The sequence below is a fragment of the Pseudonaja textilis genome, chromosome 1 (genome assembly GCF_049901715.1).
Source record: "Pseudonaja textilis isolate UNSWEBS1 chromosome 1, rPseTex1.2, whole genome shotgun sequence".
Taxonomy (NCBI): domain Eukaryota; kingdom Metazoa; phylum Chordata; class Lepidosauria; order Squamata; family Elapidae; genus Pseudonaja; species Pseudonaja textilis.
This window is the reverse complement of record NC_141990.1, coordinates 186,188,814-186,203,467: the sequence shown is the minus strand read 5'-3', so window position 1 is coordinate 186,203,467 and position 14,654 is coordinate 186,188,814. Positions and strand designations below refer to the sequence as shown.

At 38.0% G+C, this 14,654-nt stretch overlaps 1 protein-coding gene across 5 annotated transcripts in view; it reads right to left on the bottom strand.

Moving 5' to 3' along the window:
- Positions 1-14,654, bottom strand: part of WIPF1 (WAS/WASL interacting protein family member 1) — a 63,199-nt gene that overhangs the window by 29,656 nt on the left and 18,889 nt on the right. The window contains exons 2-3 of one of the 5 annotated variants that reach the window (XM_087919919.1): positions 11,822-11,966; positions 11,359-11,607 (exon numbers count right to left, since the gene is read on the bottom strand). The exons of 2 other annotated variants lie outside the window; for them this stretch is intronic. The gene's annotated coding sequence lies outside the window, so the exon portion shown is untranslated. Of the gene's footprint in view, positions 1-10,755; positions 10,929-11,358; positions 11,608-11,821; positions 11,967-14,654 lie in introns of those variants that run through there. 2 more of the 5 variants (XM_087919918.1, XM_087919921.1) reach the window with 2 other exon arrangements.

Below are 14,654 nucleotides of genomic sequence, written 5' to 3'. Positions count from 1 at the left end.
AGTGAAAAGGGAAAGGTTTGACTTTTTTTCTTCTTCTCTCTCCTTCCTTATATTGACAATTAAGAATAAGAAATTGGAAAAATCCACTTTGGCATCAATAGGCAATTAAGCTGAAAATATAACTAAATGCCAAGGGGACAATAAAGATTTCTGGACATTAAAAACTTTTTCTTCTATAAGCAGGAAGGGAGAGAAAAAGAATAAGGGCAGGATCTGGAAGAGGGAGGAGACTGCCTGGACTTTAAAAGAATCTAAACTAAAATTTCAATAAGACTTCTAAAAGATACATTTTAACTGAAACTTTGCAACTAAATAGTAACCCCAGGAAGAGAAAGTGGGGAAAAAAAGAAAGAGCAAAAAGAAACAGCTTGTGTGTATTTGGATTACTTGGTGACTTTTGGATTTTTGGTTATTATATTTGAATGACTAAAATCAATCAGGTGGTTGTTTAAAAATTTCTACAATGCCATCACTTTTGGATGAATTGAAAATGGAACTTAAAAAGTACAAAGAAGATGCACAAGAAGGGAAGGGTTCCTTTGGCTTCGTTTTTCAATTCTTAGAAATGGAGATTTGGAACTATGAGAAACAACAATGACTGCAAAACAAGAAGACTGGGACAAAGAAGAAGCCATTTTTAATAAACAAGTGACTCTAGGTGGGGAAGAAAAGGGAAAGGGGGGAAAGAGGATGGAGAATTTAAGATTTAAAAAAACAACCAAAGAAAAGAAAAATAATTCAAAAAATAAGTGTAATACTGGAAAGCAACAGAAAAGCGGAATACAGAAGAGGAAAATAGAGGTAGAGAAACAAAAGGGTAAAAAGGGGAGAGAGAAGAACAGAGGGAAGAAGGAAAGGAAAAGAAGTTACAAAGGTCCAGAGCAAGATATAAAGAAACTGGACCTATTTAGAGATAATGGGTGAAAATCTAACTGAAAGGGGGATTCTGTAAAGGTACATGAGATTGTGTTGTTGTATTTGTAATAGAAATAACTTTAGAAAATTGGAAACAACATATGATTAGAATGAGGGATAGAGTGGTTAGTGTAATTTAGTGAAATGTTTGTGAATAAAGTAAATGAAATAAAATAAATGAGAAAATTGAATTAGGAAGGAATGGGAACATTTTAATTAGTCAATGATTTATAAAATATAAGTGAAGAGGGGGGGAACTGACTATGGAAAGTTTATAACTGTTCCCATAGAAGTATGATATTTAATTGAAAAGTAACGTGAAAAATGTTAAGACTTTAATGAATATTAATATTAATGATAGAATTGAATTGGAATGGAATGTTGTTTTAATTATATACATTTATCATTTCTTCTTTTTTTTAAAGAATACTGTGTGTAGTTTAAGAATGTACCAAGCAGAATCCGAATGGAAGTTATGTATTATATTGAGTGTTATAACTTTAGGGGAAAGATATAAAGGCGTCATACTCCAATCAGTAACTACAGGAGAAATTTTGTTTAATGAGAAAAGATAATAGACAATTGAAACAGGACAGACAAAAAATATAAATATAATGATTTGAATTGAGATGAGATGAGATAAACAAAATAAAATTGAGGAAATTAAAAGAGGGGAGAAGCCATGTAAAAAATGTAAAATAGTAATAAGATATGGAATAGAATATAAAAATGAGCATGAACCTGAATTTGTGTCTGTACAAAGAAATGTAACCCGGGATTATGCTGCTTTCAAAAAAGATATTTTAATTGTCTTTTCTTTTTGTGAAAACTCAAATAAAATTTACACACACACACAAAAAGTTAGCTTAACCACCATTTGAAGTTACACTGAAAACAATGACTTATGACCATTTTTCACACTTATGAACCTTGCAGTAACCCAATGGTTAAAATGCTGGATTAGGAGTAAGTAGATCCAGGATCTAATCTTCCCTTAGGCATGAAAGCCAGCTGGGTGACCTTGGGCCAGTCACTCTCTTCCAGGTAAGACTAGGAGGTCAAAAAACAACAACATAATAAATCATGTCAATGTTAATCCTTCTGCAAAGGTGACCAATGGACCTGACCAGGAAGTAATCAGGACTCAAGACTGATTCAAAGGCACTAAAAGTAGTTTGATTTCTTGTCTAATCAAGAGTGACAATCAAATGTTAAGATTATTTAACCAGACAGTAAGAATTGTTTTAAGAGATGGAAATTCATCTGTTAAAAATAAGAAACCTTCTCAAGAAGGATTGTGTGATACTTTGGATTCTATTCCAAAACCATTTTTCAGAGTGCTAGGGAGGGTGAATTTAGCAGCTGCCTGCAACTCCTTAAAGCCACTATGACTTCTCTTGGTAGCTACCATGAAATCACAGAAAAAGATGCAGGTGCCTTAAAGAATTCAGCTCCTTTTGCATTTCTGCCTTACTCTGAAGCACCTATGGGAAAAAGAATTGGAAACCCTACACATACCTATTATGTCTAGGCCACTGTTTGTTGATATTCTATATATTTATTTACTGGAAGTCAACATCAATACATTAAGTCAGATTTCCTTCTTTAACAGGCATTGATATTAATCGATATTAATGCCCTATTAATCTCAAACATGAGAGTGAAAGCAGTTTTTGCAATTTGTGTTTCCTCATCCCTCCCCGCCTCCCCCCCACCGTTTCCTGATAGAGGAAATTTTTCAAGATGCACATTTCCTGGGTTTGCATGACACACTAAACCGCAATGTAGCCAAACAGATTTAAGCCCTAACGTACCTTTAAACTTAACTCACATGATTTAGGGTTCCCTATGTTGTGTACATCCAGATTATAGAGTAACGGAGTAAATCCCAGTTAACTGTTCAAGAGTCCCTTTGTACAACTAAATGGATCCTGGAAATATCAGGCTAGCAAAATATTATCATACAGTATTTAATCTCCTAAGTCTTGAGAGAATCGATAGTGGTATCTATAATGGGCTGTGAGAAAAACCTTGGGAGAAAGGAGGAAGAGCTGTACCCTAAACAGTGGATAGGTAAAGACAGGGGTGTCACACTCGATTGCATTGTGTTTGACCTCAGAGGGGCTGGGGGAGTTGTGTGGGTGTGGCCAGGGGCATGGCCAGCTCAATATTACTCATGTCTGGGGGACCTGAGATGCTTCCCTGTTTTTGGATGGGACGGCGTCCTGCAGTGCTCTGCCAATGAAAATGGGTGCGGGAGCCCCCAACCACCCTTTTCGCTGTCAGGGGCACTGTGGGCTGGTCTTTTGATGTTTCTAGGGTGGCGCTGTAGGCCAGATCTAAGCACCCCGTTGCCCAAATTCAGCCCAAGGGCCTTGAGTTTGATATCCCTGGATTAGGGTATCACAGTCCACAGAAAAAACAAATGGGACTGGAAAAAGCAACTCACAAGGAATCCTCCCTAGTTGTCTGGAAAGTAAAGGGAGGGGAGAACTGCAAGTTTATGTGACCATAACCTTACAATAAAGGTAGTGTAGTATTCAATGGTTTTGATTGCCTGTCTGATTATCTCCAAGGGCTGACATTATCAATTTGGGCAAACTACAGGTAGTCCTTGATTTACAGCAGTTCATTTAGAGACCGTTCAATGTTACAACGGCATTGAGAAATGTGACTTACGGGTGTTTTTCCACAGTTATGTGATCAAAATTCAGATGCTTGGCAACTGATTCACCTTTATGGTGGTTGCAGGGTCCTCCGGGGTCATGTGGTCCCACTTTGCGACCTTCTCCCAAGGAAAGTCAACGGGGAAGCTGGATTCACATCTCAGTTGTGTTACTAACTTAACAGCTGCACTTTTAACAACAGGAAAAGTGGCTAGAAAAGTCGGAAAATGGGGCAAAACTCACTCAACGAAAGTCTCACTTAACAACAGAAATTCTGGGCTCAATTGTGACCATAAGTCAAGTTTTATCTCCCTCCGTCACTGTAATGTAATGTTTGGATGACCTTGGGAAATGAGGGGAAGAGGTGCTGCCTAGGAAACCAATAGGCAAGAGGGGCAGAAGCCCCCAGTGGCTTAACAGAAAAGCAACCTAAAGTTGCTTTTATCAAGGGGCAACTGGACTTTCTGGCTTTTCGCTGAAGGTGTTTTGCTTCTCATCCAAGAAGCTTCTCCAGCTCTGACTGGATGGTGGGAAATGGAAGGATTTATACTCCTTGCAGACAGCTGGTCATTTGCATTCTTTTAGCAGGTCATTAAGGTCACCTGGAGGTTTATTTGTGTCATCAGGGTCCACCTGAGTGGTACAAACTGGCGTGGAACCTTCTTGGAACTGTTCGAAGGCCATCTGTGTCAAAATTGAACTGCCCTCTCTCAACAGAGAGGGAAGGATACACATCATCCATGTCCAATCTACAACGAAGTCCTTTCAACAGTTCAGCCGTCTTCAAGGAGTATAAATCCTTCCATTTCCCGCCATCCAGTCAGAGCTGAAGAAGTTTCTTGGATGAGAAGCGAAACATCTTCAAAGAAAAACAGAAAGTCCAGTTGCCTCTTGAAAAAACACCTTTGGGGCAACCATGACCTGGATGACTGAAAAGCTCCATAGACACTTAATAGAGAAAGAAACTTAGGAAAGACCTGCCCTAATAGATCAAGCAATTAAATAATTATGTTAGAACCAGTCAAACCAATACAGAAGATTTAAGGTTTTGATTTTTCTGAATTCTGCAGCTGGCAAGCTATTCCCAAAAGCAAGGGATAGAGAACGAGAGTGTACACACAGCTTTTTTCCCAGAACACAGCAATGTAGGATAGTTCTCCATTAGCCAAAGTTTCCCAATTCATCTGAATTAAGGGATAATGATCATTAAATGGGTTTAAAAATCACAGGACATTAAACCCCTTTAAACTGAGGTTAAATTTTCTAGATCATTCCAAGGGTGGCAATGACAGGCTACCTGTATAATTGATTGAAAAAGTCCTATATTGATAGGTGAGCCTTTATAAACTAGACAGAGAAGTAGCTATGGATGGACACAGATAAAAAAGCTTATCAGCAGGTCTGTTATATTCAATCAAATAGTTATTATATCTTAGCTTGGAATGTTGGTTTCATATCACAGTAATCCAGAGTGCACTTTGTTTACTAAAGAAGTTGTGCAAACCAAAACACAACAATGTTTGTAAATCATGAATTTTTTTTCTTGTTATATTATCTGAACTCAACCAATTCTTCTTTATTCAGGAAATCATTGTTAAACAAATCATACCTAAACTTGAGCTATGAACTAAGAAATTATTATGCATAGACATCAGTGGTGGCTGCTACTGGATCGGACCGGTTCTGCAGAACCGGTAATTTAAAAAAAAAAGCCTCCAACGATCAGCTGAGAGGACAATCAACTGACAGAAGAAAGAAGAGAAAAGTGCAGGATTGGCCCTCCCACTTGCCCCTGCACTTTTCTCTTCTTCCTCCTCTCAGCTGATTGGCGCTACAGGCTTCAGCTGGTGTGGGAAAAAAGTGCGCTACAGGCTTCAGCTGGTGTGCGCCTGTTAGGTGCCTGTGCATCCATGCATGATCATTGAACCGGTAGTGAAACAGGTAGGATCCCACTGCTGATAGACACGTGTGCACATGTGGGCACACATACACATACACACATTCCACTTGGATTTAAATTGTGAAAAGTTTTCAGATTGTTTTCATAGACTGCATACTTTCCGTTCAATTCAGAAAAAATAATAATAATAAAAGAACATATGTTTGCAGCCATATTGACAGTACCTTCCCCAAAGGAAGTAGAAATATTTTAGCAAGCATACTTGTTTCCTGTATAGATTAAGCACTTGCTACAATAAAGTTAGACATTACATTTTATTTATGTTCTCTGCTAATCTGCCTAGTCTCATTACATAGCAATGCTGCTGGTGGAGGTAAAACATTTTGGCTATATTAAAAAACAGAAATATGTTCATTTTCTGATTTCATTTCAGCTTTAATAAATGGAAAGTCTCGTTTCCAAAGATTTTGGAAAACCTTCTTTCTTGCCAGAATAAAATTGAAATTCCAGTAGCTCTAACATGCTATGCCCATGTAACTGTGCAAGGTTTATAAATTTCATATCAGCTCCTACTTCACCAAAGAAATAATTCTAAACCAGGTCATAACGTCCTTTCATTATATCCATCCTATAGATGTTGATGTACAGTAGTCAGCCAAAATTGCTTCTTATTTCTTACTCAATTTGTAAGTCTAATGTGAAAACCTCACATAACTTTTAACCAGAGAGCAAGCCAAAAGAACTACGATGCCCCTAGTTAACCTAGTCTGGATGAAGGAAAGCATAAGCCACGTTCACAAACAGGTCCATGCAGTCAGCAAGAGTCAAGCTTCAGCCAAAATCTTTTTTTTTTTAAGATAGCCTAGCATTCAAAAGAGAAAGCAAAATAATATGCAGGCATGAAAACAACTGAGCCAAAGATGTATATTTTTCATCATCCATGCAGAATCTGCTTTTGAAAAGACCAGCGAAGACAACTGTAAATGTGTAGAATATACCAGTGAAGGCAAATCTTGTACAGATCCATAGGTGGGGAAAATCTCTATAGAAACTTATGTTCAGGTAGAAAACCAGAAGGAATTAATGCAAGAGCAATTCCTAAAGCAGACTGGTAGGTACAAAACACATCTTTAAACTATGACCTGAAGTAACTTTTGCAGAGAAATCAAATGTGTGCTAAAAACTGAGTGGCTTTTGTTCATGATCAGATACAGGTGACTGGGTATTTTTTAAGTTTCAAAGCACAAGCTCCTCCTCCCACCCAAACCAATAAGGCATTTTTCACCACTAATCAGGTTAGGTTGAATTGCTGGCAATTAGAAGTTCTGCAGCGACTGAAGCGGTATAAATTCTCCATTTCCATACCTTATGGGGAGAGAATGAAAGAGCCAACTATCAGGCACTTCCACATTGGACCCTTAAATTGTTACAATTCTGCCCTAAAATGGCTGGACTCTAAACATTAAACCAGCTTACAAAATTATTTCAAATTGGGCTGCTTAACCAGCAGGCTTGCACTACAGCCCTCCACTAAAACTCCCCCTGCTGTTCTGCCTTCCCAAATTTTGTGATAAGAAAGCAATCCTAACCCAACCTGTGCACCTGTAAGTTTTGTACATATATGCTCTTGAGAAACAGTTTGCATTTAAAGATTTAAGCATTTTTAAAGTGGTGATGCAGGCTGGCAAACATCCCATTCCCTTCCCTTGGGTGAAGGGAAATTCCTGCCACTACGTACAATGCATAGTTTTCCTAGAAGAAATTAAAACACAGCAAAAGAAATTAGAATACAGTTTGAGCTACCAGAAGCTGGAAAATACCAATTAAATATGGTGCAAGAAAATACAGCTTGAGGTGCAAACAGGACAAGTAAAAGACAGTATCATCCATTCTTCTCTTCCAGGAAACATCGGCGGCCCACGCTCACGACAGGGAATCCAAACAGTGTAGATATGCACAGAATTTAGCTAGAAAAGATAACTCTTATGGGTGACATAAGATACAACATTTGTCACATGCAGAAATTGAAAAAACTTTTCTCAAACACCTCAGATGGCCTGACTAGATTTAGTAAACTTCAAATTCAGAAAAATACCAGTTTTCAGTTGAACAGAAGGAACTTCTTAAGAATAAAGGAAGTGGCATAATACAGAGTCCTCAACTTACAACAGTTCACTTAATGACCTTTTGAAGTTACAACAGCACCCAAAAAAGTGACATATGGCCGTTTTTCACACTTACACACTTACAACCATCGCAGCATCCTTATGATCATGTGATCAAAATTCAGATGCTTGGCAACTAACTCATATTTGTGACGTTTGCATTGTCCTTGGGTCATGCCTTTTGAGACCTTCCGACAAGCAAATTCAATGGGGGAAGCCAGGTTCCCTTAACAACCCTGTTAACTAATTTAACAACTGCTGTGGCTCACTTAACAACTGTGACAAGAAAGGTCGTAAAATGGGGCAAAAGTCACTTAACAAATATTTCATTTAGCAACATAAATTTTGGGCTTGATTTACAGGTATGTCAAGGACCACCTGTAAACCAGAAACTGAGGAGTTTGTGTTGTAGACTCTTCTTTGCTATAAATCTTCGGCTCATTACTGAAAATGCTTCTGTTCTTGATTCCCTAAGTTAAAAAGAAAAATGGTCTTTCGGCATTCATGGAATTTTCTTAGAAACAAACAGGAAGATATCAAGCGGGGGGCGGGGGCAGGTTATTAATTTTTAAAAACTTCCTATTCTGGTTTATAACTCCTATATACCAAGCAGAGACAACACGGTCAAGATCAATTGACAAACTAGGTATGGACCAGAGGTGGTATTCAACAGGTTCTGACCAGTTCTGGAGAATCAGTAGCGGAAATTTTGAGTAGTTTGGAGAACCAGCAAATCCCACCCGACTGGATATTTTACAGTATCCTTCCCCTGCCACGCCCACTGAGCCACACCCACAGAACTGGTAGTAAAAAAAAATTGAAACCCACCACTGGTATGGACAGAGCTATTTGTCTGTTCCTGTATCACTTCCATATATATTCTCTATTAGGTCATTCCATCCCACTTCCTCATTTTTTCCAAAATGTTTTTCATTTGATTTAAGTACCGTATTTATCGGCGTATAACACGCACTTTTTCCCCCTGAAAATAGGGGGCAAATGATGTATGTGTGTTATACGCCGATGTCAGGGAGCGGAATCCTCTTTAAGGGATCCCGTTCCCAATAGTGCCTAGCGGCGGCGCAGCGTCGTGACGTGATGTCAGCGCTGCGCCCGCCGCATATTTTTTTCCTGAAATTTCCCTCTTAAAGGGAATGCGTGTTATACGCCTGTGCGTGTTATACGCCGATAAATACGGTAGATATTTAAATAGAGCTTTAAAGCTTATTCTGATGCTTTGAACCAAGAACTATTCTGGAATATTCAAAAAGTATACAAATCAATGTTTAATTACATTCTGATAACCATGTAAGTCCACAAAGTCAGAACACCTAGAGGTCAAATATTCACTCATTATTCAGGCATGTTTTGGTAGCTATGATTTTTTTTTTGCTCATCAGATTTCCCAGCAACACAAGGAGACAAATTATCAGTTCCTTCTAACTGAATTCCAAATTTCATTCTCTCTCAATCTGAAACAAAATAATAATCACTTTCATAATGAAGTTCTCTTAATGTTTCCGTACCGAACAGAAAAGAGGCGAAGGACATGATTAAAAAAAAAACCCTCTTTCAAATGCAGAAACACCTACAAGTTTCCAAATGAAAAATCTTTACATGCTGAATTCTGGTGAACAGAGAAAAAAAATGATAGGGGGTCAAGATAATCCTGTACAACAAGATTCCTTAACAAGAAAAATGAGCTAGTGACGTGTAATTAGTTTAGAAAACTTGTGATGCTTTCCAGCAAACATAAGGTTGTTTTTTTTAAAAGGTTGCCAATGACAGAGACAAAAAGTACACTAAAGTACTGTAACCACTTTCATTTCGACAGAGTTTGCACTGGGAACTCTACAAAATCAAAACAAAGATGATGTTCACCTATTGTACTAAATTATAATGTGGCTTGTTTTAGTGTCATATGAATCCAACCACTGCATCTTATAAATACTAGCTCAACAGGTTGCATGAAGCCAACTGTAGTTTATTTCATAAAGCACAATAATGAAAATCATAGATTATCGTATGAAACTAGTCTTAAGAGTACATTACCTGAAATAATAATATCACTGATTCTACCATTAGTTCGATACCCCAGGGAACTTAAGATAAAAGAATGCACTACATGCTTATAAGTTAACTTTTGCCTGAAGACTGCTTTCATCTTCACCTTAACATAATGAACTTGACTGATTAGGTCAAACATCAGTTAAGTCCAGCTTATTTCCCTCTGACATGGAACGGATGCCCTCGGAAGACTTTAGGGCAAAAGTCCTATCTATCTGTATCTATTACAGAAGCTGTGACTGGATTGATGGTTGAAAACACGGGTAGTGCAGAAGAGAAGACAATGTTTTAAGACTTGTTTGGGCTAGAGGCTGGTTGCCAGCCTTAATTATCTTGTATAAATTCCACAAACAGCATTGCTAAATCAATCCAACCCCAGCACGCCAGTAGATTAGCTACTAAGTAAATCTATGCCCAGTACATAGCTTGCCATCTAAATAATGTTATCTTGATTTCTAGTTTAGCTGAACTTTTTCATCATCCTTGTCATTGTTTCTTGCATATTTGCAGACTTGGTGCAGTAGGCTTTAGACCTGGTTGCCCACCCCTTCAGAACACTGCTTTATGGAGGACCATTTTTGCATACTTCTCTTTGCCGCTTGTTTGCATCTTCGACACAATTCTCTACCTACCCACTTCCTCTTATTTCACGGTCCTTCCATTTTTTTTTTCTGTTCAAGTGAAAAATGATTCATCTATAAACTACAAGCTCTCTTTTGCTATTTTCCAGTTTGAATGTTTTAAAAAAAGCCTTCACGAAAACCTTTCCATACATGCTGCAGTTTATGCAAGGCCTAAGAAAATGACTTGTCTGTAACAAAAAGAAAAAAAAAGCTATTTCAAACGAGAAAACGATTCCTCCTATCTACCCGCTTATTGTCAGGGAAAGCAAAGCTAAGTTTGGTAAGGTTTTTCCTCTCTGGACAATTCAGAATTAGGGTAACTTGCTGCCTCCTTTCTTCTCTGAACCAAAGTCTCCATAAACGATTCTCTCTAAACCCTTTTTATCTAACCATTTCCTCATAATCCAACATTGTACAACCTTATCTGTATCTGGAACCTCGGAGCAGCTTTGTCACAAGTCAGTTCTGTCCTACTGCTTCTCCTTCTTCAATCCACTCAATCCACAACTTTAAATATACAAATTACTTTGTCTCACTTCCTTGTGATCCTGTCCCTTGGTCAGTCTCCTTAGTTTCCCTCTTTCCACATATCCCCCCACACTGGAAAGTATCTCTCGAACTTTTTATCTCACAAGTTCCTTTCTTGTCTCTTTCTCCATTTCCCCTTTCTCCAGGTTCCCTTTTCTTGCAAGACAGCCAAGTTTTCTCCGAGATAATAGCTCCTCAGGTTCTCCATATTTCCCCACATGATTTCCTTGAGAAAACTATCTTGAGCCTCAGGCTTAGCTGCAGTGTTGCTCTCAGCCATTTTCCCTTCCCTCATAAAACAAGTATTAAATTGTTCCAAGTCAGATCCTTGCTCTCTTGCCTTTTGAAGGATTCGTGAACGATTCTCTGCCAGAGCGACCACTCAGTCAACCAATGTCACATGCATTTTAGCTCAACCGCACTAGTCTCAAAGCTTTATCCCTCTTATTTAGTGAACAGACCAAAACGGTAGCTGCAAAAATAAGGAAACAGACCTGGGATGGCTTCAACAGAAGATGTCAGTTCTCACTGAAGTTCACTTCAGCTTTTCTACTCATTTCCTGTCAGAGCAATATATGACACCAGAGTTCCGTATTGCACCTCGTTCAACCAAATAATAACACTGCCCCATCCTCCATCTAGTTTGCTTCTTTAGAAGAATTTTACTTCACTTTTGTTTTTTGTTTTTAATATAACTCCACAGCGTGTAGAAGGTTTTGGGTTTTTTTTTGCCTAGTCAGCTCCTTGGGGGTTCACTAAAATTAAATAACAAACACATGGAAAGAATTAGGATTGTACAGGCATGTCTTTGGGTCAGTCTCATGCTAAAGACCTCAATATGCATGTCTGCGATGAAACCTTTTTCAGTGCTGACTCATCTACAGTACTGTATACAAAACTGTGCTCCACGGCCACCAAGACAGGACCACACAAATGGGAACGTTCACATGGACACACACAAAACATACCTTACTTCCAGCAAATCCCATTCTGATTTCCATAATTTTCTGCAGTCTGATCTGCTTTGTTGCTCAATAGAGTTGTCCTCATTTTCCAAATCTGTTTCAGTATGAAAATAACTAATGGGACTTTTGAAAAAGACCTATGCAGCAGGAAGAATAAGCAACATTTTCAAAGAAAGTTATCTGTCATCTAACAAGATCTCTTTAGTAAAAATGTTAATTCCAGTTTGGGTCACTTAAAAGAAAATTGGGCAAGGGTAAAACCCAGTTTAATAATTAAAAAACACACACATACACACCGGGATATATTTTCTCTTCTATTTCTATTCCTAAGTCATGCAAATATGACACAGTATCATTGAGGCTATCCAATTTTTCTTTGAAGTACACCTCCACAGAATCATGCTATAAAATGCCTGGGACAGAATGGAGGAAAAATACAGAATAACAGAGTTGGAAAGGACCTTAGAAATCCTCTGCTCAAGCAGCAGACCCTATACTATACCAGACTAGAGTCTGTCCAATCTCTTCTTAAAAGCCTCTAGTGGAGCACCCACAACTTCTGAAGGCAACCTGTTCCACTGGTTAATTGTTTTCACTGTTAGGAAATTTCTCCTTAGTTCTAGATTCCTCTTCTCCTTGATTAGTTTCCATCCAATAGCCATAAAAATGATACCTCAAGAAATAGGGCAGAAAAGGCCAGACCTGAAAATAGCAAGCAAAGCTGCAAACTCTCTGCAGAAATTTATGACCAGAAGTAGCAAGTGGTATAATTAACCAAGAATTTGTTAACCAACGCACTAACTAACTAAGGCTAACTCAGCAATACCTTAATGCATTAGTTAATTCATATGTAATCTGCTTTTGTAACAAACAAGACATATGTGTTTGTTTGTTTCCCCCTTGAGACTTTGCTGAAAGAGTTTAGATTGCCTTCTCCGTACAATTTTAGTATGCCTCATGTGAAGCTCCCAGGAGTATCTGGAGTGTGTTTATGGAGATTCTCAGTCACCCATGTCATGGTTGTCCCAAAGGTGCTTTTTCAAGAGGCAACTGGACTTTGTTTTCTGTTTTCTTTCTTTGAAGATGTTTTGCTTCTCATCCAAGAAGCTTCTTCAGCTTTGATTTTAGATTGAATTAGATCTGAATTTAGAGCTGATTTAAAACTGAAGAAGCTTCTTGGATGAGAAGTGAAACTTCTTCAAAGGAAAAAACAACAACCAGAAAGTCCAGTTACCTCTTGAAAAAACACATTTGGGATTATTTGTAGTAGTACACACTCTTGTAAGCCCACATTTTTTTGATATTAGGGGGATAGAGACATGCAACCATTGTTTCTCTTATTTCCTCAGAATTCAATCAGCTCCTATTCTGTAAGGCTACAGGAAATTATTATCAACTGAATTATCTTAATTGGTAGAAGTGGCCACTTATTGCCGATAAGGTCATTGTATTTATGACTTTATCAGTAGTTTAATTTGGGGGCCCTTATTGCTTATTGTTGGTAATTGTAACTGTATCATTCATGTTTTGTTATTAATATAATCCACCAAGGGCAATTGCAGCAGCCCTTGCCTCAAAGGCAAACACGGAAACATTTCAATTGTACAGCTAAGTAATATCCACATCCCTTTAGGCTGGGCAGAAAAAAAGGCGTTTTAAAAAAATTATGGATTCAAAAAATAGAAAATATGTAATGCTAGTATATAAATGCTCAAACTTCATCTCCAAGTTAAATGGAATTTATGTAAAAAGTAAGGCTCATAGAAATGCACTTCATGACAGGAATAATCCTTGCCTGTTTTGCAGTGGGCTATGAACCATTGGGGAAAGGTTTGAGACCTTTTTTAGTCTAATTACTCTTGAACAATGTCTTACTTTAACATTATTGCAAAAGCTGGGAAACACAGTCCCATTGGAAGGTTGCAATGTTGTACCTGCTCCCAACAATGGCTGCCCAGATAGCCATGTTCAGTCATATCATCTGATTAGGAATCATGGATTATGCTTTCTCTCCTATAATATTTTCTAGAATTTTTTATTATTATTCAAAACTCAGAAGAAACAAATCATGAACTGGACCAGGCATATGTGGCAGAAGTCTCACTTGGAAATTGGGCCCGAAAGCAAAGAACGCCAAAAGTCAGTCATTTCTGCTGAAACAGTTATGTTTTCTGTAAAAATTAAAAATGATCTCTTTTGATCATCAGGAGAAAGCTGCCTGCAGTAGAACTCTGCAGCATAAAAGAAGCTGAAGGGAAGTTGAAGAGTTCAGGAAGTTTCTTGATGTTTGTTCAGAGACACTGCCTCGTTGTCTTGCATTTGGCTTAAAATTGATCTAATTTTTACAAACTTGAATTAAAAATGTGAGTGCTCTTTGTTGACAATAAGGGACTTTTTTCAGGGGAAATCTGCCAGCTGTAGCTGTTCAAGGTTTGGTCATGGGAGGAAGAAGCATTAGCACCAATCTACAAATTGGACTCAATACCACATCCAAAAATACAGTTTTCAGAACTCCCTCATGGCTAAATGTCAGAGGTGAAATTTTGCCTCTTTTTACTATGAAAAATCCATCTTAAAAATGATAGGAAAATGTAGGGAATAGGAGATTCAAAGCTGTTTCTCATAGCAAATAAAGTGGAATGTACAGTTTTAAGCCAAATTCATAGTAAATAAGATGATCAGGGTTGCACTGAGGAATTTTTCCAAATCTACCTGGACATGTCAATGATTCTAGATCAGGGGTGGGCAGCTATGGTCTCTTTACGATCTGTGAATTTCCAACTCCCAGAATTCCTGAGCCAGCATGGGAGTTAAAGTTCAGAGGC